Genomic DNA, 26,426 nt, shown 5'->3' on the forward strand with positions numbered 1-26,426 from the left:
CTTCGACCTGAAGTAACATTCTTAGGGCATAAATGCTCAGCAAATGGGTTGCTACCAGACGATTCAAAAATTGAAGCAATTAAAAGGTATGCTAAGCCACGCGATAAAGACGCTGTCCGACGATTCGTGGCATTTGCAAATTATTATAGGAGATTTATTCCAAATTTCGCTTCTTTAGCAGCTCCACTGAATGAGTTTGAGTGTTTGAGTAGAAAAAAGTTTGAATTTAATTGGGATACGGTATGTGAGTTAGCTTTCGATAAACTAAGAAAAAGTCTGATTTCTCCAAAACTATTACAATATACAGCTTTCACCAAATAATTTTTAATTACAGTAGATGCTTCAAAGTTGGGTTGTGGTGCGATACTGAGTCAAAATCATAATGGTAACGACTTGCCAATTTGTTTTGCTTCAAAAGCCTTTAGCAAATCGGAACAAAATAAAGCAATAATAGAATTAGAACTTTTGGCAATATATTTTGCAATAAAGCAATTTCGTGCATATATCTATGGCACTCACTTCAAAGTTAAATCAGATCATCGTCCACTAGTTTATCTATTTAATATCAAAGACCCGTCGTCGAAACTTTCCAGAATCCGTTTGGAATTGTCCGAATATAATTTTACCATAGAATATATTAAAGGAAAATTTAACGTAGGTGCAGACGCATTATCACGAATTTCAATTCAAGAACTTAAAAATTCCAATAATCAAATTTTAGCAGTACAGGCGAGGTCTATGACGAAACGTCACGAACAACTACAACAACCGACTGAAGACATAAAAGAAGAAAATATTAAATTACAGGTATTCGACAAATTTTCATATAATTTTTCCAAGAAAATCCCTAGGATAAAAAGCCAAATATGTCCTGACAAATATAATAATAAACTTATCTTGTTTGGTTGATTTTCCGACAGGGTGGATAAATGATGTATATTGGAACGATTTTCCGTCATCCCTTGTCAAATTTGGTTCTGAGGCAAACCGGTTTCGGCGTTGTGCCATCGTCAGTGTCGATTTTCGTTCTGATCTGTTGTTGTCGTTTGTCCTGTATTTATAGTAGGTATATGAGCAGGTATTGTCAAATTGATGCTTGTGTATATTTAGTTATATGTATGTGCTGTGTGTTCATTCAGAACCGAGGGTGGTTTACTAATCTATTTGTGTGGCTGACTGGGGTAGGTAGAAATCTGTGATTTTAGTCGTTTGACCTTCTTTGTCGGTTTTTTGTTTTGGTGTGTTAATTGTTTTGTGTTTATTTGTTGTTGTGTGTTTGTCTGTTGTACCTGTGTGATTAAGTTGTTTCCTGTAAACAAGTTTTAAAGGCTCGAATATTGTGTCAGAAATTGTGTTTATCTGTTCGTTTATTATTCTACCGTCGAATGTTTTCTGTATGTAGATTTCCATGTTTTCGAGTACGTTGAGACGTCGGCCCTTTTCCTGTATATGAAGAACCCTAACTGTTTTATTGATGTTTGCTGGGGAGCATTCATTCTCGACCATGTGATTCGCGAAGTTAGACTCGGGTATAATGTTTGGATTCCGTTGTTGTTGTTGTTGTTGTAGCAGTGCTTCGCCCCACCTAACAGACGCGACCGATCACAAACTGTCAGCAATATCCTCTAACGGGAGTCCAAGGAAATTTGCTGTTTCAACAGGGGTGGACCATAGGGAAAGGGGTGTTAGAGGCGTTGGTTCCACATTACAATTAAAGAGATGGTTGGTGTCATGCGGGGCATACATTTTGTATGTCGGGGTTGATTCTGGATAGGTAAGAGTTTAACCTGTTACAGTATCCAGAACGAAGTTGAGCCAGAGTGGCACGCGTTTCCCTGGGGAGTATGGGTTCCTCTTCCGCAAGTTTTGGATACTTTACTTTGAGTACTGGGTTCACCGGGCAATTCCCGGCATAAAGGTCCGACGCCTGTTTGTGGAGTTCACCAAGGACCTGCTTGTGTTTTTTCGCTTCATACGGCTGTGTTCTCAGATGCCGTATTTCCTCAAAATGCTTACGGAGATGACTCCTTAAGCCCCTAGGCGGTGCTGGCTCGTCAATCAGATGTCTGTTGGGATGCCCAGGTTTATGGGTATTCAACAGGAACTGTTTGGTCAGCATCTCGTTTCTTTCCCTGATGGGGAGTATTCTCGCCTCATTATGTAGATGGTGTTCTGGGGACATAAGAAGACAGCCCGTGGCAATTCTGAGAGCAGTATTTTGGCAGGCCTGTAGCTTCTTCCAGTGGGTAATTTTTAGGCTTGGCGACCATATGGGTGACGCGTAGCACGTAATCGGCTGGCTAATTGCTTTGTATGTAGTCATGAGCGTTTCTTTATCTTTTCCCCAAGTACTGCCAGCAAGGGATTTGAGAATTTTGTTACGGCTCTGAATTCTCGGAACAATTGCGGCTGCGTGCTCACCAAAATGTAGATCCTGATCAAACGTCACACCCAAGATTTTGGGGTGTAGGACAGTCGGTAGCGTAGAGCCATCGACGTGGATGTTCAAAATGGTCGACATTTGGGACGTCCATGTTGTAAATAAGGTCGCGGAAGATTTAGTCGGTGATAATGCCAGGTTTCGCGAGGCGAAAAAACTGGAGAGATCAGGGAGGTAGCCGTTTATTTTATTGCATAGCTCATCGATCTGTGGGCCTGGGCCTGTGGCCATTACTGTGCAGTCATCGGCGTAGGAAACGATTGTGACTCCTTCCGGTGGTGAAGGTAGCTTAGATATGTAGAAATTAAACAAAAGTGGGGATAGGACACCACCCTTTGGCACCCCTTGTTTAATTTTCCTTGGCTTTGATGTTTCGTTTCTAAATAGCACCGATGCCTGCCGACCACCCAGATAATTTGCGGTCCACCTTTTAAGACATGGGGGAAGGGTAGACCCTTCGAGGTCTTGCAGTAACGAGCCATGGTTGACCGTATCAAAAGCTTTTGATAGGTCTAGCGCTACGAGTACTGTTCTATGGTGGGGGTTTTGATTTAAACCGCAATTTATCTGGGTGCCAATGGCATTTAGCGCGGAGGTAGTGCTATGGAGTTTTCTGAAGCCATGCTGATGGGAGGCTAGTTGCAAATTTGCTTGGAAATAAGGGAGCAAAATGGCTTCGAGCGTCTTTGCTACTGGCGATAGGAGAGATATCGGACGATACGACTCTCCTATGTTAGCTTGTTTACCATGCTTTAGTAGCGGGACCACCTTGGCCATTCTCCATTTCTCGGGTATGACAAAGGTGGAAAGAGACAGGTTGAAGACCTGCGCTAAATATTTGAAACCCTCTTTCCCTAGGCTCTTAAGCATCGGCATGGCTATGCCGTCTGGGCCCACTGCTTTGGATGGTTTAGCGCGACCAATGGCGTCCTCAACCTCTTTAGCGGTGATGGTGATTGGTGACGCGCTGAATTTGTGTTTATGTGCGTGTCTGTTGGCCCTCCGTCTAACTTTGTCGACCGTAGAATGCATTATATATTATCGGCAGAAAGCGCTCGCGCATTTTTTCGCATCCGACAGCACTTTGTCGCCAAAGGCGATGGAAACTTTGTCTTTGTGCTTAGTCGGATTCGATAGGGACTTTACGGTGGACCAAAGTTTACCCACACCGGTAGAGAGGTTACAACCTCTTAGGTGCTCCTCCCATTTCGCCCGCTTGTGTTCATCCACAAGCAATCTGATGCGTTGGTTTATATCCCTTATTTGGGGGTCGCCTGGATCAAGCTGCCTTATAAGGTCACGTTCTCTCGCTAAGTTTGCGGCCTCCGCCGGGAAGTGGGGCCGGATTTCGGGAATTCTCCCGGTGGGAATGAAACGTGCCGAGGCGGATTCAATGACCTTGCGGAAGGCACGCTCCCCTTGGCGGGCATCAGTCGGGATAGGGAGGGCAGCAAAGAGGTTGTCTGTAAAGGATTTATATTCTTCCCACTTTCCTTTTTTAAAGTTTATGAAAGTGCGTTTTTCGGTGACGATGAAGTCGGCGGTACGCTCGAGCGAAACAAGTATAGGCAGGTGGTCGGATGCCAATGATACCATCGGCTGCCAGTTGACGCGGTTTACGAGTTCTGCGCTCACGATTGAGATATCTGGCGAACTGGGACAGCTTCCTACCATACGTGTGGGGGCGTCTCCGTTTATTGTGCAGAACGTCGTTTCTTCTATTTGATCCGCGAACATCTCGCCCCTACTGTCCGCCCGCAAATTTGAATGCCATAGATCATGATGGGCATTGAAGTCGCCTAAAATAATGCGATTGTTTCCAGTGAGTAAGGCTCTGATATTAGGGCGGTATCCACTGGGGCAACAGGTGGCAGGGGGGATGTAGATGTTTGGATTCCGTATTTTTTTGTTGTAATCTCTAATATGTTCTCTGAACCTCGTTCTTATTTGCCGTCCTGTTTGTCCTATGTAACTATGCTGGCATCCGCAGGTAAGCTTGTATACGCCGTGGCTGCTAAACGGATCCTCTGAGTTAATGTTAGTTCTTAGTTTTCGCCCTAGATTGTTCGATGTTTTGAATGCTGTGTTAATGTTGTATTTTTTAAAGAAGTTTGCCAATTTATATGTTGCTTTTCCAGTATATGTCATAGTCGTCCAGCTATTATTTTCCTTTTCATTATTTCTTTTTGGTTCTCCATTTGTCCTTCTGAGCTTATCTACTAGTGCTTTTTTATATCCGTTGTTTGCAGCGATATTATATATGACCTCAAGTTCTCTCTTATATGCCTCTTGTGTAAGCGGTGTTCTTTCAAGTCTATGTACGAAGTGCTTTAATGCTGCATTTTTATGCTGTTGAGGGTGATTTGAGGTATTTTGTATTATTGTATCGGTGGCCGTTGACTTTCTATATATGTCATAGTCAAATCTTTTGGTTTCTTTATCAATATTTATCGTGAGGTCTAGATAGTTGATTCCTCCGTCTTTTTCGGTTTCCATTGTAAATTTTATATTTCCGTGCTGCTTGTTGAGGTACTCCAGTACAAGCTCTTCGTTATTAGTAGTTAAAACGCATATTATGTCATCCACGTATCTAGCCTAATTTGGACTTCAGCTCCTGTATGTACTTTTCTTCCAGATTTTGCATGAACACTTCCATAAGAATTGCTGATGTGGGGCTTCCCATTCCAAGACCGTTAGTTTGTCTATATATTTTATTGTTGAATTGAAAATAGTTTTGACGTAAAGTGGTTCTTAGCGTATTTGTGATTTGCATACTTTTCACTTTGTTTTTTGTGTTATGAACTATTGTTGAGCTAACTATGTCCAAAGTCTCCGATAGTGGTATAGATGGGTATAAATCTTGTATGTCAAAAGATACCAATTTGCTGATTCTTGTTAGCTCTACGATCTCGAGTCTCTCTATTAGTTCTGTTGTGTTAGCTATTGCATATTCGTTCCTTAGCTCCAGAGTATCTATCAATATCGTTTTTAAATATTTGGACAGTTTGTAACATGGTGCCGATTTAAAATTAATTATGGGCCTTATTGGCGTTTCCGGCTTGTGGATTTTTGGTAGCGCAACCAGTGGAGGAGCCGAAGGGTTCATTTGGACCAATCTATGTGCCATGTTAGAATCTACTATATTGGTTGCATTCTTTATAGCAACTTTGATTTGTTTTTGGTATTCATCTGTGGGATCCTCTCTCATTCTACGACATTTCATTTCCTCTATGAGATCCTCGGTTTTGGATATATATTGCTCTTTTTCGATTAGCACAGTGGTGTTTCCTTTGTCCGCTTTCGTTGTGTCAATATTGTTTTTCCTTAGTTTATGCCGTAGATTCTTTATTGTTTTCTCCTCTGTATTCGATTTTTGTCCTTCCTGTGCTTTCACCTCCTTTTTTATGATTTCCCTGCACATGTGTCTTGCGTGCTCCTGTTCTTCCTGTGGTATCAGTGATATTGCGATCTCCGCATCAACACCGAAACCGGTTTGTCTCAAAACCAAATTTGACAAGGGATGACGGAAAATCGTTCCAATATACATAATAATAAAATTAATTTAAAAATATATGCGCATTTAAAACATAAAAAACTCGAGTTACTTAATATTGTGTGTACTAACAAAATAATGCAATTATATGAATTACTTTTGAAGCTTGAAAAAGAAGCTGGTGAAAACAATATTAAGCAAGCAGAATGACAAAAAGATGATCAGTTATTTAACTATTTTTCTATTTCAAATTTTAAAAGTACAGGGAATGCAATCTTAAAAAATTTACAAATATTAATAGAGCCTGTCGAAACAGTTACGGACAACGACAAAAAACTACAACTAATGGAAATTTACCACAATGACCCGATATCAGGTGGTCACTGCGGAAATAAAAAGCTTTACGCAAAAATACGTACAAAATACTATTGGAAGAACATGACTCGAGTTATCATAAAAATTGCGAAAAATGTTTATTAAATAAAGTAAAGCCAAAAACAAAAGAAAAGTTGGTGCTTACACCAACACCCTGCAAACCTTTCGATGACGTAGTTATAGATACAATAGGACCTTTGCCTGAGTCGAATAATGGGAATAGGTTCGCGGTTACCATTATGTGCGACTTAAGCAAATACCTAGTTACAATATCAATCCCCGATAAGACAGTAAAAACAATTGCAACTGTGATTTTTGAAGGCATAATGAAATCAAATCAGCTGTTGCTGAACAGCAGTGCCAATTGCACTCAGTAGTGCCAATTGCATTCAGCAATGTGCAAAATGGCAACCCAGCGTGGGTACATTTTCACAGTTGAATTGAGCCGGCCGCCGTGACTGACACATAAAAAGAAAACTTAAACTATACCTACTTAGCTAGTGTAAAATTAACACAAAACTAAATCTAAGTGACGCTAGCGAAACTAAAAGTAAGTGTTAAGGAACTAATTAGAACTAAGTGTTAAAGAACTAAGTCGAAATAAAAGTGCTAGGGAACCAAAGTTTAAATAAAAAGAAAAACTATATTTAAAGCTATACGAAATTTATTTAATAATAAAAGAAGATACGAGGGACTAAATTAAAAACGTAAGTGTGTGCACGTAGCGGCGTGTGTGCGTGCAGTACAGTTTATAAAAAAAAAAAAAAATAAATGTAAGGCGCGATAACCTCCGAAGAGATCTAAGGCCGAGCTTCTCTTCCTATTTGCGTCGTGCTCCTCTTGATTTTCCCTACAAATTGGCCGGACGGGACCTACATGATTTTATGCCGACTCCGAACGGCATCTGCAAGGCAGATGAGTTTTCACTGAGAGCTTTTCATGGCAGAAATACACCCGGAGCGCTTGCCAAACACTGCCGAGGGCGACCCCGCTTAGAAAAATTGTCTTTTAATTGAAAAACCTTATTTCTAAAATTTTTGATGTTGCTTTGCCCGGGGTTTGAACCCAGGGCATCCGGCGTGGTAGGCGGAGCACGCTACCATCACACCACAGTGGCCGCCGACAATAGTGTCCATAAATGGACACCTTTCAGGTTCCCCTATCGCTTACTATATGTCTCGGTCGGCTATAGTAATTAAAATATTTTTCTAAGGCAGCCGTGACCTCTCGGGTACTCGTAGAGTTTGTTGGGTATAATTTAACAAACTTAGTGAAAGCATCTACCACCACTAAAATGTGCTTACGTTTAGACTTCAATGACGGCAGTGGTCCAAAGTGATCAATTTGGAATAGGGTATAAGGTTTTCTCCTTAGCATGAGGAGGGCTAGCGTACATAATCACCCTTATGGCGAGTTTTATTTTCACCCGAAAATATCCACAGTTTTTGTTCACCCTATCGCAGAGGGTGGCGAAAAAATTTTTCGTGTTCGAAAAAGATTTCACCTTATCGGCAACTCTTTGTTCGGGCGAAATGAACACCCATATTTGTTCACTTATATTTTACAGGCGAACGAGAGGAAAACAAAATTTAAGTAATTTTTTGTTTTGAAATTTGATACTCTTATAATTATATGTTCTTTTATTATTAGAAATAAATCAATAAATAATGCACAATCGGAAGCTGAGTGGAAGAAGTGAAATTTCTGTATTGCTGTAAATTCTATTTTTTATGACAACGTATCAGTTGGCCAAGTTATCCATTGTGGACAAAGCAACGGTTCAAAAATGTTGAGCACCTCACTGAAACAAGATTGGCTAAGACCCACTTCATGGTCCTTTCCGACGCCTTTTCCCTATGCGAAAAAACGAAGACATGTACACAATTTTACAATTAGTGGAACTCCAAATTTTTGCTTCAATGGTGACAAGGAGTGGTAAGAATAACTAGCAAATATTAGAATGCCGACTTGTTTAGCCTGTAATATTGGCGAAAACTAATTAAAAAAATTAACTTGTTATTCAAAAGTGCTGAAAATAGTAATTTTTAGCTTACAGTGAATCATTTAGCTCCAAAGGGTTAGAACTTTCCCTTAATTGCCTCTGAACCGCTTTCACATTTATGTATATTCTCCTCACGCTCAATCAATACCAACCTAAGTGCAATACTAAACATTATTTTATACATTTTTTATTTCTATTTTTGTTGTATTTTAAGGATATATATGCTTGGTTACAAAATTTACACAATTGTAAGTATATTATTTGTTCACTGCCAATTCGCAATTGAGCATCAGCTGTTTCGAAGTGAACTTTTGTTCGCCCGAAATTGCCGATAGGCGGAAAAAGTTCACCCGAACAAAAGAAGTGAAGGCGAACACTTTTCCGCGTGAACTTCGCGATAAGGGTGAATACATTTTAAACAATTTCTAATGAACTTTTCCCCTTTCATTCTCATTCGCGGAAACCAGTAATATAGAGTTTTATCTATAGATAGATGGCCCATTTTCTCATAGATCAATTGTATAACGTTATTTTCCATTTCATACGGTTAGTAAAGCGCATCTTTGCCGTCCGGTTTACTTCTATATACTAGCCCATCAATTAGTTTATAATCTTTAAGTTCCTCATTTTCCAATTGTTTTCTCACCGAATTCGAAATTCTAACACATCTGAATTTATGATTGAAGCTATCTGCCTCCTGCTCAAAGCATCTACATGATCCATTGATGTGCCCTTCCTATGCTGTATTTTATAGTTATAATTTCCAAGTTCAAGACTCCACCTGGCTATCCTAGGATTCAGCTGTTTTCTATCAAGGGTCATAGTTAGGGAAATGCATTCAGTAACTAGCATGAATGGTATACCTTCTAAATAAAGCATATATTATATCAAAACTGTGGTATTTCGATTCGGAACTCGATGCGGTTTTAGAAAAATAGGATATCGGATGGATATCTGCATTGCAGTAGAACTGCACCGAAGCCAATACTACTGGCGTCACAGTGTAACTCAGTGTCCTTGGTTGGGCTATAAATGGCTAGAACATGGCTCTGAACTAGTCCAGACTTCAGCTCCAGGAAGGCTTCATGGCATTTGTCATCAAAATCAAATTGGGTATTCCTTTTAAGTAAGTTCTGCAGGGGCTTAGCAATTTCTGAGAAGGACGGTACAAATCTGCGGAAATAAGAAAACATCCCTAAACATGATTGTAACTGCTTCAAGTTCGAAGGGGCCGGTAAATTGTGTATGCTTTTATGTGAGAATTACTAGGTGCTATTCCTTTATGAGTGCCTTTGTAACCTAAATATTCAATTTCCTTATACCCAAACTTACATTTACTCATATTAAGTTCCAACCTTCGTAATGAAATTCTTTCCAGTACTGATTTTAAAAGTTTGATGTGCTCGTCATACCCCTCGGTGGCAACAACTATAACGTCCATATAAATAATAATTTTTTTTCGTCTATCATTTCTCGGGAGATGTTGTTGATGAATCGTTGTAATACCACTGGAGCATTTTTTAACCCAAACGGCATTTTCAAATATTCAAATTGTCCATGAGGGGTTACGAAAGATGTAAATGGTATGGACTCAGGAGCCATATGAACCTGATGAAACCCGCTCTTTAAGTCCAATACCGAAAAATATCGTCTATCTCTAGGGTTAGTTTGTTAAGTGCCCTATAGTCTACGCACATTCGAGTTTTCCCGTTCTTTTTCTTGACCAGCACAATGGCGGAAGCATAAGGAGAATCACTAGGTCGTATAATGTTTTCTTTCAGAAGTTCATCTAAAATATTTCGTACTTCGGTACGTTCAAGATAAGACAGCCGACGAGGAGGGTAATAGTATTTTCATTTCATACTTAAGTGGTTTTTCCAGAATATTAGGATTGAAATAATTATTATTTATAATTTGCTTCAGCTCAGTACTTTGCTCATTTGTAAGTATATTGTTTATATCAATTTCATTTTTGTTATAGGAAACGTCGATATGAAATATGTCAGGCACACAAGCGGAAGTGGAGTCAAAATTTTCTCGGCAGTTATCGGCGGTAACACTTTCAGAAAAATATTCAACTTGAGCGGCACTTTGTTGCTTTATAATATAGACTGCTTTAGAATCAGCTAAAGCTTGAGGAATTTTGGGCATTTTTAATTTACTTTTGGGTCTTACGTCTAAAAATTCGGTTGATTTTTTCTTAACATTCGTCAACTTGATATTAAATATAAGTAGGAAGTCACGTCCCAAAATAATTGGTACAGCCATATCATCGTCTGGTATGATATTCAATTCAATTTTATTCACTTTTTTATTAAAGTTAATATAACAAAATATTTTTTGTATTATTTTTAACTCTTTTCCTCCAATGGCTTTAAATTTTGAGGAGCATCATGCCATCCGGTTCTCCACCAATTGTTTTGGAACGTATGACTCTCTTATAAAGCTAACCGGACTGCCGGTATCAAACAAAGAAAAAACTGTTTCAGATATTGACTTCTCACCTAATTCGAATTTATTACTTACAAAATTAAAAGCATTTACGGCATCATCGGATGAGTGAGTATTGACATATTCACCTATGCCTGCAACTTCGTTACCGTGATTTTAAAATTGTTGCTGGATTTGGGCACGAGCGATGATCATGGCCCATACGCCAGCAGCGGAAGCAAGAACCAGTCGGTCATAGCGGGTACGGCCATTGAGGCTTAATATGCCCAACCCTGGAACAATTGTAGCATTTTTGTGGTGGTTTCGGGTCATTTGACGTTTTTGCTGCATTCGTATATTTTGTTACCACTCGTGGTTCTACTGTGAAATATTTTCTTTGAAAACGGCTCACTAATGCCTTCAACTCATCAAGTGTTTTGGCCGGTAACAGTAGATATGCATTTGGCACTACATTGCCTATGCCGTCTATTATGAAATCTGATGATTTCTGTTTCGCATATGTTTGCCAGTTTTCCTATTGCCTGCATCAAAAGAACGTAGCAATGTAATGACTCGCTCTTTTTGTCCCACTTGCGTCACTTGCGTTGCCAACATTTTATAAACTTCGTTCTTCTGTATCGACACATCAAATTCCATCGTAAGGGCCTTTTTTAACTCGGCATAGCTTAACGCTTTGGTGGTGGTAAGGAAAACTTTGGCTGTTCACACCAGGCAGCGACGAAAAGCCAGCAATTTAAATCGTTCGTCTACTCTTGACGACTCCATTACTTCTTGAAGAAAATGTTCCACCGTCACTGATATATCATCACCACTGAACTTGGAAACAGCATGCTCTATATCGGCAAACTCCAGTCTACGTTGCTGTTGTACAGTACTAGCTCTTAGCTCGTCGATTTCCTTCATTAATTGTAACATCTCCAGACGTTTTCGTAGCGCCACCAGTTCGTCATCCACACTTATGGTCGTGGCTCTTACGTCAATTGGGGCAGAGTTTGATCGGGCGGCAGCAAAAACATCGTGAACGGCAGGTGTTGAATTGAATTCAACCAAAACATCGGTAGTAGAGGCAATTGGAACGGCAGTGGCGGCAGTATGAATGGCGGTGACGGCTGTGGCGGCAGAGCAGACGGTAGCGGCGGCAGTATGAACGGCGGTGACGGCAGTGGCGGCAGAATAGAGGGCAGTATGAACGGCGGTAACGGCAGTGGCGGCAGAGGAATCAATAGAAACGGCAGCGTTTATCTCAATCATTTCGTCCGGAATGTTCTCCAATATATTTGTGTTCGGAGTGGTATTCATCGTATTTGCGGAGCTATTATCTCCCACGCTGACTATATTTTGCAGTAATCTACGTAATTCTATAATGTTGGCAGTAGGAGGGAAATCCAAATTATTTTCAGTTAAAACTTTGATGTTTTCTCGAGCATCCATTTTACAAAATAGTTGTTTATAATAGTGCGCGAGGTTCGTTAACACACCTGAGATGTAACTTCTATCTTGAATGATTATTTAAACACGAGAAATGTTCGGGTAAATTATTTCAGTACTTTATTTTTCAGTGCTCAATCCAATAATGAACCGGAAGTCCCCCATCTTCTTTTTCTTCCATTTCTTTCCTTTACAGTGATGTATTTTTGCTTATTATATTAATTAGTTCCCATGGTTGTATTTTTCCTTATTCTATTACATTAGTTGACATGTTTGCGCTTATGATCTCACAACATATATATGCAAATTATAATAACTTGTATAACTGTCACTTGTGGGACAAGAAATAGACGCAATGTGTCACGAGTGGGTCAGCACTTGTCACGGGTGGGACATGTTCGAATTAGAAGCATTTAATGAACTTCTTAATAGAAAATAAAGTGTTCCAAAGGTTCAAAATATGGTTTTCCATGCCATAAAGTCCATGGGCAACATAAATTTAAGTTACGGAAAAATCTAAAAATGTTTACTTTCTGAGGTTTTGACACAGATCGGCTTTTTTATCACGGGTGGGACACAGCTAATACTGTGCGATACATCTAGTAATAACAATATAGCGCTTTTATAAATTGGCATTTAAATCTGCTTCATTAAATAAAGCTGAATTAGGTCAGTTATTTTTGTTATTTATTACTCAGTGGTAAATCACAAATTGTTTGACAGCTTTTTCCAAACAAGCTATTTCGACCTAATTGAAATTGTTAAGTCAGCACTTCACTTTAAGAGTGAAAAAAAGGTATTAAAAATTACTTAAAAATTAAATATAATATTTGTATCCACACTATGTCCAGTTTTATAAGAAAAATTATTTATGCACCCAGGATCACTTTCACATGGAACCTCCCAACTGTGTTCGAAATAATAGCAGTGGCCTATGAAAATTTTAGTAATAGGTTTTATACACTTAAATAGCTCTTATTATTTAAATTTGTCTACATCAGAACATAGGCGCAAATACCACCACTCTGTATTTAAATAAGTTTTTTATTACACACTAGAAGACCCGGCAGACGTTGTCCTGCCATAAATTTTGCCTATCTGCATACATTTTAATAAGCTTTTTCCGCCTGACTCTGCCCTCGCCCCCTCTTCACTTTTTCCTAATCCTTTTATTCACTCCTCCCTCCGTCTTTTTCGCTTCATCTATCTCCATCTTCGTCTCATTCTATCTCTTTCTCAATCTCCTTCTCTCTTTTCTCTTCTCTAAATTTCTTCTCATTCTTCTGCATCCCTTATTGCCTCTCCCAGAGGCTGGTATGTATTTTATTCCAGTCCCAGTGGGCCCCTCAGAAACCCCCCCACCCTCTCGGCGGGCCTGGTGATGTGCTATACTTGATATCATTCGCTATAATATTTTTTATTGATAAGCAGGTTGTTTAATTAAACACCAAGCAATTACACGGAAGTATATCCGCACCACCTGAAAAAATTAGTGCCACTGCGTATACGTAACATTTTATTATTGCGTATAAACAAATAAAAAATTGCAATAAAATAATATTGCGACTATAAACTGAGATATAACCTATCTTATCTCTCAAGTTAGATCAAACTACACACGGGGTGCAAAACAAATTCAAAATCGGTTCAGTAGTTTAGGAGTCCATCGCGCCCAAAAAGTTTGTGACACGTTTTTTTTTTATATATTAAAACGAGAAGACCCGGCAGACGTTGTCCTGCCCTAAATTTGGCCTATCTGCATACATTTTAATAAGCTTTTTTCCGTCGACTCTGCGCCCCCCCCCCCCCCTCTTCACTTTTTTCTAATCCTTTTATTCACTCCTCCATCCGTCTTTTTCGCTTCATCTATCTCCATCTTCGTCTCATTCTATCTCTTTCTCAATCTCCTTCTCTCTTTTCTCTTCTCTCAATTTATTTTCACTCTTCTGCATCCCTTATTGCTTGTCCAAGAGGATGGTATGAAAGAAGAAAGTGTTTCTATCGGAACCCGCCTATGGAAGCAGAGGTAGAGGGCGGCCCCCACTCCGTTGGAAGGACCAGGTGGAAAACGATTTAAACTCCCTCGGTGTGACCAATTGGCGCCGGTTGGCGGAGCGAAGGAGCGACTGGCGCGCCTTGTTGGACGGCCATAACCGTTTAGACGGTTAAGCGCCAATTAAGTAAGTAAGTAAGAGGATGGTATGTATTTTATTCCACTCCGAGGATCAGTCCCAGTCCTAGTCCTAATCCCAGTCCCAGTCCGTCTCTGTATAATATATTACTCTGTACTAAAGCACTCATCAACAGCTTTCATTTGATATCCATATTGTATAAACACTGTCTATGCATTCAGTGGCAAACGTTTTGGCCTATATCTCGAGAACCTAGTCACCTAGGGGTATGAAAATTACCCTCTACACAACTAAAGACTCTCCTGTAATAATTTGCAGGAATACAAAATATCTGATCATGAAACTATAAAATTTAATATTAAAACGTCCAAAGTATACAAGATGAGACTGACCAAGAAAATCATAGCATGGGACAAATATAATAGTGATATTTTAATAAGCATCCTTAGATCATTTAACTTCAACTTTACTATAAACTTATCAATTGATGTAAAAGTCGAATTAATTAATAATATAATGATTCAGGCTATGGAAAGTTTAACCTACGAGAAAGAAGTGCATATCAAGTTAATGAATAAATGGTATGACAGAGAATTGGCACAAATGAATAAATATAAATACAATATGTACACGCGTGCGTTACAAACTGGAGAGTGTGATGAATATAAAAATATAAATAGGTCATACAAAAAATTAGTCAAATTAAAAAAAATAAAGTATATGGAGAATAAAATCATTTTGAATGAATATAATGCTAAAGAAATGTGGAAATATCTCAAAAAAACGGTTAACCAAACTAAAGATAACGCAGGGATAAAAAAGGTGATACTGAATGGCATACTGGTTGAAAACGAAACCGATCTGGCAAATGGTCTGAATAAACAGTGTGATTGAAATTAAGAATAACATCGAAACCTGTCAAGTAGCACTAGAGGATACACAAGTCCATTCAAAATTAAAGTTTGCTGAAATTACCACCGATGATGTTATTAATATCCTAACAGACTTTAAGTATAAAATAGGTGGAAGAAAACTGCTATCCGAAGGTGTACTAAAAGATTGTATATCGTATACCGGATATTTCTATGCTCAAATAATCAATAACAGCTTAGAAGATGGTGTGGTACCTGAAATGTGGAAAACGTCAACAATAATACCTGTGGAAAAAGTTAAAAAGACAATGCAACCTGAAGAACTTAGACCCATAAATACCCTGCCAAGTGATGCTAAAATTCTTGAAGTCGTTGTTAAGAATCAGTTGGTGAATCATCTTGAAGTAAATAATATACTAGTCTACCAACAGTCAGGATTTAGGAAAAAACATTCCTGTGAGACAGCGCTGAACTTGGTGATATATGATTGGAAAGAAGAGCTAAACAACAAAAAAGTAGTGGTTTCAGTTTTCCTTGACCTCAAAAGAGCTTTTGAAACGGTGGATAGAGAGATATTAATAAAAAAAAAATGCAGCGGATTGGCATAACTGATATTGAACTTAAATGGTTCCGCAACTATTTGAAGCAGAGAAAGCAGAAAACAGTTATAAATGCTGTGACGTCGGATGAATTAGAGGTACCCATAGGGTTACCTCAAGGCTCAGTATTGGCACCTATATTATTTCTTATATACATAAATGACATAGGCAATGCTATCGAAGGTTGTGAAATTAGACTTTTTGCGGATGATGCATTAATTATGATAAGTGAAAATAATATTAATACTGCATTTGCCAAAATGCAACATGAACTAAATAACTTGTATAAATGGTTGTGTGGTAATAGGCTGAAACTAAATATAAATAAAACTAAATATATGATAATAACAAGGAGGAATATCAATGAGGATCATATAGCCGAGCTAAAAATAAATGATGAAATCATACAAAGAGTTAACAGTATAAAATACTTAGGAATAATAATTGATAATAAACTCAAATTTGAAGATCATATAAATTATACAATTAAAAAAGTTGCTAATAAAATAGGAGTGATGCAGAGAAAAACTAAATTCATTCAAAAAAAGTACAAAATAATTTTATATAAATCAATTATAGAACCGCAATTCGTGTACTGCCCGTCCATTCTATTCATAATATCGGATAAAGAAGTAGACAAGCTCCAAAAGCTTCAAAATAGATGCATGAGATTTATTCTTCAGAAACCTAGAGATACACGAACGGCTGACATGTAGAAGACTTTAGACTGGTTAAGTGTGAATCAAAAGATTTTTTTCCACTCCATGAAATTCATATTTAATATCAAACATGGAAATGTACCTGAGTATTTAAATAAAAATATAGCATTAGTTGAGCAAACTCACAACATAAATACGAGGAGCAAACATAATTTCAAATTGCCGTTTTTTAGAACTGAAATTGATCAACAAAACATTTTCTACAAGGGTCTGAAAAGTTACAATGATCTGCCTATGGATATAAAAAGTTGTAACCAAATAACAGTATTTAAAACAAAATTATATGAATATTGTAAAACCTTAGCTATAAGATAAAAAACTGTAATATTTTCTAATTTACGAATTAGGCTTCTGGCCGTAATAAATAAATAATCTAATCTAATCTAATTAAAAAAATGTCATAGTACCTCTAAATCTGGGGCCCCTCAGAACCCCCCCCCCCACTCTCTCGGCGGGCCTGGTGATGTGCTATACTTTATATCATTCGCTATAATATTTTTTATTGATAAGCAGGTTGTTTAATTAAACACCAAGCAATTACACGGAAGTATATCCGCACCACCTGAAAATATGAGTGCCACTGCGTATACGTAACATTTTATTATTACGTATAAACAAATAAAAAAATTGCAATAAAACAATATTGCGACTATAAACTTAGATATAACCTATCCTATCTCTCAAGTTAGATCAAACTACACACGGGGTGCAAAACAAATTCAAAATCGGTTCAGTAGTTTAAGAGTCCATCGCGCCCAAAAAGTTTGTGACACGTGTTTTTTTTATATTAAGATGTCACATTAATGAAGTCCCGTTACATTTTGTGCTATGCAGTTGTTTTTTACTGTGATTAAAAATAGCAGTGAAATCAAAGAAGTCGTTTTTTTTTTAATTGATTGGGGTGAAAGTTTTAAATAATTTCAAGTGGTACGTACAATCGGTAGTTATATAAATTCATAATTTTTCGAGAAAATAATTATTAGAATCATCAGAAGTTTTTAGCAGAAGGCGAAGCTTACAACTTTATCGAGGATTTGCTTTGACGTTCCGCCAAAATAATAGCGAATGTCTAAAATGGGACACCAAATCCCGAAACATGATGGCGAAATGAAGCTCTTTCGCAGGCAGAATTGATAAAGTTATGGCATTAGCTCGAGATAAGCATTTTTTATGCCTCAAAAATAATAAAGGATAAGTTATATCGCAGCTAAACTTTTTGGCAGAAGCCCAATAAGGGCGCCTTTACTTCAACCCCGACAAGCCAGAATTAAATTTGCCGAAGGCATCTGCACTGGCCAGTCGAAAAATGGCGCAACATTTAATAGTCCGATGAAACCAAAAACGTTTTATTTGGTTCGAGAGGACGATCAGAGTATGTACGAAGACCAAAATAGCTTCCTTTGATCCCAAGCATGTTTTACGAACTATAAAATATGGAGGTGGCAAAGTCAATGTTTGGGATTGCTTCTCTTATTATGGCACGGGTCCGCTATATTGGATAAAAAGAGAATATGGATGTCAAATTGTACGTAGAAATAATGGAGTCGACATGCAGAATAGAACACGCCGCTTAAGCGGGTTTAACAACAAGACAACGACCCTTAGCAAACCAGCAAGTCGCCAACAAATTGGTTTGTTTCAAATGGAGTTGAGGACATGTACTGGCCGGTTCAATCCCTCAAATACGAAACAGCTGTGGAATATTGTGAAGGAGGCGTTGAAAGCCATTCCTCTCGAGAAATAAGCATTTGGTGCATTCTATGCCGAAGAGATGCGCAGCTATATTATCCAACAATGTTAATTCGACAAAGTATTAAAAATGTATGCCATTTATTGTAACATTATAATGAATTTATTTTCCAACGTTGTAAATATTTTGTCTGTAGCGCAGTGCAGCTGAGTGTGTCCTTAGTTTTAGAGAGGCGGTATTAACAGTCGTGTCCATATGACACTTCTAAGTTGATAAATTAACATTTTACATGATTTGTTATAAGGGATTATTAAATTAAAAATTGGTACATATCTAAGCAACGTTCAATATTTTTCACGTGTGAGCACAATATGGGCCCTAAGCTTTCACAGTTTCTGCTAAATTTCTCAAATTTCAAAACGGAAGAAGCTGGGTATAATCTGGAGCTTATGAGCTCGACAAGTACAACCCGTCACCGTCGCAATGAACGCCGTTTTACACTGGCAGTACGTACGTGACGTAAAGTGGGGCACATATCGACTGTCGTTACGACTTTTATTTAACAATAAAATTGTAGATTCCACTATGAAAGTAATAATATTTAGTCAACTTGAATCATTGCTTAATTTTCAACACCAAATTTCCACATAGGCGCCGGTTGGCAGAGAGAGGAAGCGAATGGCGCGCCTTGTTGGACGGTCATAATCGTTTAAACGGTTAAGCGCCAATTAAGTAAGTAAGCGTACTAAAAATGAAGAAATAAAGTGTAGGATATGTGACGTGGCTGGCGTATGTCAAAAGTAGAAAATTGATAAAGTATGAAGGATGAACGATTGATGAGTTGTCTTTCTGACGTTTACAATTAAAATAAACTCAGCCAACTCTGATGCTAATTTCTTCCTTGTCCGCCAAGTACGTGACGTATTGTATCTGCTTAACAGGCCAACCTAATAAAAACGCACTCCAGCAGTTTTCTGTTAAAAATGTCTCATGCACATACAACATGTATGAAAGCAACCGATTTTGATATTTCGGTTTGACGTTTGCACATAGATTTTACATCGTTCCACATAGAGGCAGGGCCGCAGAGAGCCGAGCCGGGCCCCTGGGAAAGTTCGCGTTTACGGGCCCCCCTAAAAAATAAACTCAATCCAGTAAAAAAAATAACATAACATACATAAATTTTTCAATTCACATTGTCAGTTTTATTTCATATAAAATAAGATATACTGTAGCACTTACATAAACGAAATGTTAGATTTCAATGTTTGATTTGCTTACATTAACTTTTTTTAAATATGTATGTACATTTTAAGAGCTTGAATCAGCCAAGGAAAACCGTCCCTGCTTTTTGATCTGCGAATATGGAAATTACCTATTCAAAACTAATGCTGAGAGCAAGGCTGGACTCCAACGCCAATGTTCCAAGGCTTGTCAAGCTATTTTGGCTCATAGTGGAAGGTAAAAAATTTTTCACGCGAGGCAATAGACTAAAAGAACGCTCCCCTTCAGCCACACTGACTGGAAGTGTGCAAAATATTCTTAATGCTATGCAGATTTTCGGAAATAATACTTCCATATTCAAGTCATGAAACTTGTTCAGAAGTTGAAAGGGTGGCAGCGAATCACATCCCATGTTTGCTAAGTGGATGGCTTTGAGATGAATGATTTCATCTATTAGATCCGTAGAAATATCGATGCCATAAATCGTGCAGAATGCCGCTGCTTTTTCTCTGAGCTCTTCTTCCGTCAGATCCTGATACTTCCACAAATAACTAAATTTAATCGCAATGTCATTTACGGCTTCGAAACGTCTTGTCATGTTACCAATCAAGCAGTCCAAAAGAACTGAGTTTCGGAATCACACTCAGGTGATTCGCCAGGTAATTCATCGAACTGGCGCTTTCCTATCTTCCTCCTTTCTCTGCGAAGGTATTCACAACTCCTATACTCCCTTCCAGAACCTTACATTCTTGAAGTATGATCGACCATTGATCCCTGAACTTCTTCTTTTCCACGTCCAGTGTGGCATTTCTAGCTTGCAACACCAGATTTCGATGGTTGATTACCGTCAACATTTTGAGCCAAATGGAGGCTAAGAGGATACACTCAAATTTCCCCATATATGCTTCAAAACGTTTAGAATCCGTTACTGTTTCTGAACTCAGATTCAAAAGCTTGATTTCATCAATAGGTTACAATATTTGGGGAATGTGAGTTGCGAAAGGTTTCACACTATCCACACGAGCAGACCATCGTGTTTGTGACGTGCTGTGCAAGGAGCAATTAGTTTTTGCCTTGAGAATTTCCCATCTCTGAGGGCTTGCGCTAAAGATATTATACAATTTCTGCATAATATCGACAAATGTGATGACTTCTGCACATTAGAAAATTTACCAATAATTGCACCACTGACAAAAGAAATACGAAACTTGCAACAATTAACGCGAAACTAACCTATGTAAGCTTATCCACGGTATACTCATATGTTTGCACAAATTTGCGCATCGCAAAACAAGTGTACTAATTTTTCCAAATTAACGCTCTAGTTTATTATCAGCCTGTATTTACAAATGTCGCTGGATTTTACAAAAATGAAAAAGCAATACGACCAAACCGATTAGGGCATAGTTATAATCGAAATAAAATGTGTTTTCAAGTTAGTTGAAGCCGCCCCCCCCCTCTCCCCGGCCCTGCATAGAGGTATTTGAGCAATCTGGGCGGCCAAAAATCAAGTTTTCAAAACGCAGCAAATAAAAAAAAACTTATATTTAATAGGCCGATACTCTAGCGTATTAGAATCAATAATTATTTATTTTCATAATTCAAATGCCTAGTATGGACATCCACTCAAAGTTGGACCATTCGTGCGTATCTTACGGCAGTTTTTCACGCTCTTAGAGTATATACATTTTCAATGATATTTTTACGGATTCCAATAAAGTTTATAAAAAAGAAGCCATGGATTCTTATGAAACAGGTAAGTGTGTATAATATTTATGTATTTTAAGATTTATGTAGTCCTTAACGCCTTCCTAATACAATTTTTAAAAAGTGATGTATTGGAGCAAAATTTTTTCCCAATTTTTTTTTTCAAAAGGTTTTTGTTTTAGTGCCCCGCTTTCCCCCGCATTGATTCCAATTTTTTAGAAAGCTTGTGTTTTCTTAATTTAAATAGTGGAAAGATTGGTCCCGCTTATTTCCGCATTTTGAAAAAAAAAATTGGTAATTTTGAGCGTTGCACAGTGGTGCCATCTCCATAGGGTGAGCAATAAAAAATAGTAAACGTGCTCCAATTTTGTTGAAATTCGGCGCGTTATCTTGTTGTAGCACAAAAGGAATATACATATATGCAATATAGTGATGATTGGTACCGTGACACGCCCCCTACTCTTCTGGGCGGCAATATAAAATGATGTCTGATTTTTATGAAACTCAGTTTGGACGTTAATCTCACGTTTAGGAACGCAATTGTAGAATTTGATCTTGGTTGGTGAATCAATGTGCTGATACCGAATCCTAGATCTATTTGGCCAATGTACCCCAAAAACTGCAATCGATGACTAATATTTTTTTTGTATGTTCTGTATATAGCTGTATTAAGATTTTTTTAATTAAGGTTTCTCTGGTCGAGTAATAACCCGTAACGAATTATTCAATCACATAAAAGAATCAGTGATGACAGGTACGAGGCCAAAAAGAAGGAAAACATTGCAAACTTTTGCAAAAGAAACCATTTCCATGCTTCAATGTAGTTATCATGACCTTCCTGACATGCCCTCTGATGATGAGCCCTAAAGAATGATAACTAACCATGCGACTGGACCTCTGTTACAAATAACAGTGTATCGGATTGGGATACGAGTTTTAGCTTTAGTACTGATTATTTACTAGTCTGGTAATACCGCACACGTAAGCCATGTATAGAAATTCACTATTTTTCCGCAGTCTTAAATTTTTTGATAATTACTTAATAAATTGTATTAGAATTCTCGATGCCAGGCATATAAAAATAAATGCCAAAAATCAGCGAAGCGTGCGGTCTGCTTGTAAGTTGCACATTACTATACTAGAATGTCCGTAGACTTTTTTGGACCACTGTATATATAATAAAATAAAATAAATAATTAAATTTAACTGAAATCACCATGAATAAAATAATTAAACAATTTAAAGCAAAAAAATAATTTCCGCTCAGATTGCTCAAATACTTCTATGTGCGTCGGTTAGAGCAAAAAACGCAGTGCCTTTTTATTAGGTTAGGCTGTAAGATATTAGTGCTGCCCAATAAACTATATTGTACAACTTTTTTACCTTCATATAAAAGAATGTGGAGTAGTAGAGCGCTGCACAATTCAAAAACAGTAAAATAGCACTCTGGTTTCATTATTTAAAATTTTCTTGGTAATACCAAAGAGGGTAAATTACAACAAGAGACGTCAGTCTGCTACTCGTAGCCAATTGCTGGATGTTTTCTATGGGAAGTCGCTGTTTTTTTTTTTTTGGGACAGATGTGCATAATTAATAAATTGTCTTTTCAAAAATCACAATTTCACAAGGTGACTACACCGCATGAATAAATGGGAGACAATTCAAAAAACTCCCTCATAGAAAATAATCGGCGAGTTACTCGCAATCTGTCACCATGGCGATTTGGTGTCAAATGTGTTTTCATTACATATTAAAAACTGGCATGAAGTCGATATAGCAGTGTGTGCCAAAGACTGTCATCAAATTGTGGTGTCAGTCGATTGACATCCAGTTTTCACCACTGACGTCAAACGTTAAGTAAATATTTTTGACAGCGACGGGGTCATTTCGGGACTATTTCGGGATTATTTGGGGTACCTACCGACATCATTTCTGGTTGCTTTTCGGGTTCCGTCCGGGATCCCATCGGGGTCATTTCGGGACTTTTTCGGGATCATTTGGGGTACCTTCCGGCATCATTTCTAGATGGTTTTGGGTATCCGTCCGGGATCCCGACTGGGTCATTTTGGGACTTTTTCTCGACAAATACGGGATCATTTGGGGTACCTTCCGGCATCATTTCTAGATGGTTTTGGGTATCCGTCCGGGATCCCGTCGGGGTAATTTCGGGACTTTTTCGCGACTAATACGAGATCATTTGGGGACCCTTTCGGAATCATTTCTGGAGGGTTTTAGGGATCCGTCTGGGATCCCATCAGGGTAATTTCGGGACTTTTTCGGGATCATTTGGGGTACCTTCCGGCATCATTTCTAGATGGTTTTGGGTATCCGTCCGGGATCCCGTCGGGGTTATTTCGGGACTTTTTCGCGACTAATACGGGATCATTTGGGGACCCTTTCGGCATCATTTCTGGAGGGTTTTAGGGATCCGTCCGGGATCCCATCAAGGTCATTTCGGGACTTTTTCGGGATCATTTGGGGTACCTTCGGGCATCATTTCTAGATGGTTTTGGGTATCCGTCCGGGATCCCGTCGGGGTAATTTCGGGACTTTTTCGCGACTAATACGGGATCATTTGAGGACCCTTTCGGCATCATTTCTGGAGGGTTTTAGCGATCCGTCCGGGATCCCATCAGGGTCATTTCGGGACTTTTTCGGGATCATTTGGGGTACCTTCCGGCATCATTTCTAGATGGTTTTGGGTATCCGTCCGGGATCCCGTCGGGGTAATTTCGGGACTTTTTCGAGACTAATACGGTATCATTTGGGTTACCTTCCGGCATCATTTCTAGATGGTTTGGGTATCCGTCCGGGATGCCGTCGGGGTAATTTCGGGACTTTTTCGCGACTAATACGGGATCATTTGGGGACCCTTTCGGCATCATTTCTGGAGCGTTTTAGGGATCCCATCAGGGTCATTTCGGGACTTTTTCGGGATCATTTGGGGTACCTTCCGGCATCATTTCTAGATGGTTTTGGGTATCCGTCCGGGATCCCGTCGGGGTAATTTCGGGACTTTTTCGAGACTAATACGGGATCATTTGGGGTACCTTCCGGCATCATTTCTAGATGGTTTTGGGTATCAGTACGGGATCCCGTCGGGGTAATTTCGGCACTTTTTCGTGACTAATACGGGATCATTTGGGGACCCTTTCGGCATCATTTCTGCGTGGTTATCTGGATAAGTCTAGAATCGCGTCGTTGTCATTTCGATTTTTTTTGGGACTATTCCGGGAACTTTTGGAGACCCTTCCGGGGTATTTCTGGATTGTTTTCGGGATCTGTACGGGATCGTCCGCGATATCGTCGACGTCAATTCGTGGCTTTTTTTGGATAAATTCGGGATCATTTGTTGGATCCTATCAGGTTATCAGCTCATATAGATCTTTTTTTACTCAATTACAAAAATAAAGTGCACTAGACAAAAAAAATGTTTAAACAGATAACTTGATAAGCAGGCTAACTTGAATAGCTCATATATTTCAATTTCTCCATGCGGACGGGGCCGCGGGTAAAGGCTAGTATATTTATAAAGAAAAAAAGAACTCACGCGGAAAGAGCAGCGCAGGCTGTTCCACTTGGCAGATACCTCAAATCGCGACATCTTTAAAATATCCGCCACATCTTGTCATTGAGCCTCCCTCAAATTCCGGTCTCTGTATTGAGGCGAAAGAAAATTCAAGGTCCCCTCCCTGATCTCTATTTCCTGCAATAGCCTCTCCGTTTGCTCGGCTGTCTATTTTTCAGTCAGTTTTCTCACCCGCTTTCTTTTTTCAGTGGTACTACCGACTGGGTGAACGAAAATTGCAGAATTTGAAGCTGACTCATCCATTACGTCCTCTAACTAGTCCAACCCCAAACGACAACCCTACTCCCTGAATAACCTTTCGTTTGATACCCATGTCGGCATATTTCATGCAATTTTTTTTAACTTTCGAATAGGTGGCAACCCTAAATGGCAACCCTACTCAAAAATGTCCCTATTGTAATGCGGAGTGCAATACCTTTCGTTTGATACCCATATCGGCATATCTCATGCCTTTTTTTTAATTTCGAATAGGTGGCAACCCTAAATGGCAACCCTACTCAAAAATGTCCCTATTGTAATGCGGGGTGAAATACCTTTCGTTTGATACCCATATCGGCATATCTCATGCAATTTTTTTTTAATTTCGAAAAGGTGGTAGGTTTGCCATTTAAACCTACTCAAAAATGCTCGTGTTCTAATGCGGAGTGAAATACCTTTCGTTTGATACCCATACCGGCACTTCTCATGCAATTTTTTTAAATTTCGAATAGGTGGCAACCCTACTCAAAAATTACCCTATTGTAATTCGGAGTGAAATACCTTTCGTTTGATACCCATATCGGCATATCTCATGCAATTTTTTTTAATTTCGAATAGGTGGCAACCATAAATGGCAACCCTACTCAAAGATGTCCCTATTGTTATGCGGAGTGAAATACCTTTCGGTTGATACCCATATCGGCATATCTCATGCAATTTTTTTTATTTCGAATAGGTGGCAACCCTAAATGGCAACCCTACTCAAAAATGTTCCTATAGTAATGCGGAGTGAAATACCTTTCGTTTGATACCCATATCGGCATATCATGCAATTTTTTAAATTTCGAATAGGTGGCAACCCTATTCAAAAATGTCCCAATTGTAATGCGGAGTGAAATACCTTTCGTTTGATACCCATATCGGCATATCTCATGCAATTTTTTTAAATTTCGAATAGGTGGCAACCCTAAATGGCAACCCTACTCAAAAATGTTCCTATTGTAATGCGGAGTGAAATACCTTTCGTTTGATACCCATATCGGCATATCTCATGCAATTTTTGTTAAATTTCGAATAGGTGGCAACCCTAAATGGCAACCCTACTCCAAAATGTCCCTATTGTAATGCAGAGTGAAATACCTTTCGTTTGATACCCATATCAGCATATCTCATGCAATTTTTTTAAATTTCGAATAGGTGGCAACCCTAAATGGCAACCCTACTCAAAAATGTCCCTATTGTAATGCGGAGTGAAATACCTTTCGTTTCATACCCATATTGGTATATGTCATGCAATTTTTTTTTTATTTCGAATAGGTGGCAACCTTGTGAGACATTCTGAGTGGCAACACCTAAGTAGAAAGTCTTAGAAGGTGATACATTATCCCTGTGCCAAACTTCATTTAAATCGGTTGAGCCGTTCCCGAGATCGTTCGGCTATACAAACAAACAAGAATTGCTCGTTTAATGACAGATTTACCAGCATGTTGGCAAATCTGTTTTGTGT

The 26,426-nt window shown here is 38.6% G+C and overlaps 1 protein-coding gene across 1 annotated transcript in view; it reads right to left on the reverse strand.

The window, feature by feature from the left end:
- Positions 1-26,426, reverse strand: part of okr (DNA repair and recombination protein RAD54-like okr) — a 118,856-nt gene that overhangs the window by 74,279 nt on the left and 18,151 nt on the right. The gene's annotated exons all lie outside the window — the stretch shown is intronic.

The sequence above is a fragment of the Eurosta solidaginis genome, chromosome 2, assembly GCF_040869045.1.
Source record: "Eurosta solidaginis isolate ZX-2024a chromosome 2, ASM4086904v1, whole genome shotgun sequence".
Classification (NCBI taxonomy): Eukaryota; Metazoa; Arthropoda; class Insecta; order Diptera; family Tephritidae; genus Eurosta; species Eurosta solidaginis.